A 3,104-nucleotide genomic window follows, 5' to 3' on the forward strand; every position below is an offset into this window, starting at 1 on the left:
TGGCCACCAACTGGGAAAGCCACAGAAAGGCACCTGAAAATTGAGCAGCTCTGTTCATAGTGACAACACTGTTAGGTGAGAAGTCCAGGGGCATCGTTACTGAGGCACTAATGAGGTGTTTTACTGGCAAGGGTTCACTAAAACGGTGTGCAAACAAAAAGGGGAGCGCTCCTATTATATAGGTAGGGCACTTATTGTAGTTACATATTCTAGTTACAATGACCCAGTAAAAAGTCAATGCCAACTACACTAGCTTCCATTCCAAAGACAATGTCCTCCATCCTTCTTATGCCAACCTCACTAGCTTCAAGACCACTACAAAACCACAATTACTGCCGCAATGCCCTTACCCAAGCAATATGCCCATGTCAATCATATTGCCACTCTACACCACTAAAGCACTTAACACCAGCCACAATACTCCTATGACATACACAATGCCACCATTTCCTCCTATGCCAGCCATAATAGCCCAAAGTTACACATAACGCCCACATAATTATAATGCCTTCAACTTTCCTAAGCCAGTTACAATGCCCCCATGCCAGGCACAATGTCCCATGACAATTAAAGTGTCTTAAAAAAACACAACATCCTCCATACCAGTCATAATGCAATTATAACCACAATGTCCCTTATGCCACACAATGCTCTGTGCCAGCTATGAGGTACCTAACAGCCACCATGCCCCTATGAGTGTCACAATGCAATCAATTCCCTTTTTTTAAAACTCAATGACCCATGCCACAATACTTCCATACCTCCCACTATTGCCACCATGCTTCTGTGCCAGCGGCAATGTCTCCATCACAGCAACTATGAGCTCATGGCAATCAAAATGTCACATATCCAAACCACAATACCCTAATGATACTCCAGATGTCGTCAATGACCTTTATGTATTCCATTGTGCTTGGCGTAATTTCTAACCGGTGCCGGCAGCCTGCCTCCCCTACTGAAAGCATCATACTTACCTGCTCTGATCCTCTACGATGGCTCCCGTATCTTCAGGTCCGGGGTTTGTTTTCTTCCTCTCGGCATCGGCGCGGTCACCTGATCCTCTTTAGCCAACTGCTGGCTTCAGCAGTCATGTGTCCAGAAGAGACATGTCACTGCTGAAGCCAGTGGTTGGCTGAAGAGGATCAGGTGACCATGCCGGGGAGGAAGACAACAAACCCCGGACCTGAAGATGAAGGAACCAGAGCAGATGTGATCCGTTCAGTAGGGGAGGCAGACTGTGGGCATCTATTAAAAATAGTGTATTCCCAGACAACTCCTCATACCCTCTAGTTGTTCTAGTAGGAGCTGTCGATGGAAGACACTTAGTCTTGGATAATCCCTTTAATAACACAGACCTTCTATAGTGGCTGACCCGCCAAGGATAACCCCTTTAACAACTAGTGCATATGCAAGAAAAGCATATTATGAAGAAATAGTGTAAATTCGAGATAAGCATTATGCACAAATACTGTATATTATATCAAAAACCTCACCCACTGCAGGCCTATAGCTCACATCTCACCTGCCTGTTATCAGTAATTACTATAAAGTACTTGTGATTCTTTCCTTGAGGTCGATGGGTAACGTTCCATCATCACAGAGGTCATTTGTCACCTGTATAACGGTATGATAATAAGTACGTGCTATAGAGACTACTAGCTAAAACACACTAGCACAATAATAATGTATGTGAGGGGCAAAGTAAATTAGAAAATGACCCTCTACACCCAGGGAAAGCCCTAATTTATAGTCAGAAATACCATAAGAAAGGATAAGCATCAAAAAGTATTCCTCATACCTGTACCTGACATATGGCTGTTATACGAGAAAGATGTCTAGAAGATATCCATGAACCGTGTAGATGCAATATATGAATATCATATGAGAAATGGTGGACAAACGATGTATATATTATGCACTAATATTGTCAATCACCTTGTGTCAGGAAAATACTACCGCACCTCTGCAGGTCTAGAACTTACGGTATAACTCGCCTGCTTCTTATCATGAATTAATATAAAATTTGGGGCAGCAGCCCCTTCCCTCATGGTTTGTTGAGTTCCAAAGGATCAAATATGCCTATGTCCTAAATGATGGCATATTCCAGCCGTATGCCGTCAATCGTGGTAAGCATGGATCCCATGACCAAACACGTGTAGTTTAGCATTAACTAAACATGAATAAATACTTTACTTCTAATACGGGTAACTGCACATAGCGCAGCTTTGTGTGCAGAAAATCCACAAGAAAGCTGCACACGAAAAAACTAAACACACTTAATACCCTCCATCATGTTGGTGGTGCGTTTTATTTCCGCAGATCTTAGTTTTCCATTGAAAAGGGTAAAATCCACACAAGAAAAACACAATTGACATGCTGCAGATTTTAAAATCTGCAATGCAAGTTAATTTCTGCACCCAAGTGCACCTGAGATGCACTTTGCTGGTACTGTATTACGCTACAGTTTCTCTGCACCAGACGCTCTGGACTCGGGTATCACGTTTAGGCTAATTTACTGGATTAGACACTTTGAACACAACAAATGTGCTGTTGTGTTCAAATTGAGGGCTTCTCCTCTCCTGCAGCCTCAAGGTGGATTTAGACGGGACGATTGTGGGGAAGGAAGCGTTGCTTCACGACAGTCGGCTGCTCGTTCAGTGAAGGAGACTGCTGCCTTTACATGCGGTGATCTCCTTTACAGTATGAGGATTCGCTATTGCGATCCCTCATCCTCCTACAGAATCAGATTGCTGATTAGACCACACGATTGGCTGCCCAGAAACTATGATCGGTGGTACCTGCACAAGCGACAGGATCACCCGATGAACAAGCGTTTCGCATTCAACAAGTGATCAGCGCACATTTAAACAGGCAGATTGTCGGGCACGACCATGTGCAGGAATGGTCGTTCCTGAAAATCTGGACGATTATTGGCTCGTGTAAATGCAGCTTGAGGCCTCATGCCCTCGACCGTTGTTGTGTTGTGTTCCGCAAAATGGGGTTCTGTTGTTCCGTGAACGGTTTCAGTTTTTGTTTCCGTGTGTCTTCCTTTATTTTTGGAGGAACACCAGACATAAAGGAATGTGAAAAAATGTCTAAGACAG

The sequence above is a fragment of the Bufo gargarizans genome, chromosome 11 (assembly GCF_014858855.1).
Source record: "Bufo gargarizans isolate SCDJY-AF-19 chromosome 11, ASM1485885v1, whole genome shotgun sequence".
In the NCBI taxonomy this organism is placed as follows: domain Eukaryota; kingdom Metazoa; phylum Chordata; class Amphibia; order Anura; family Bufonidae; genus Bufo; species Bufo gargarizans.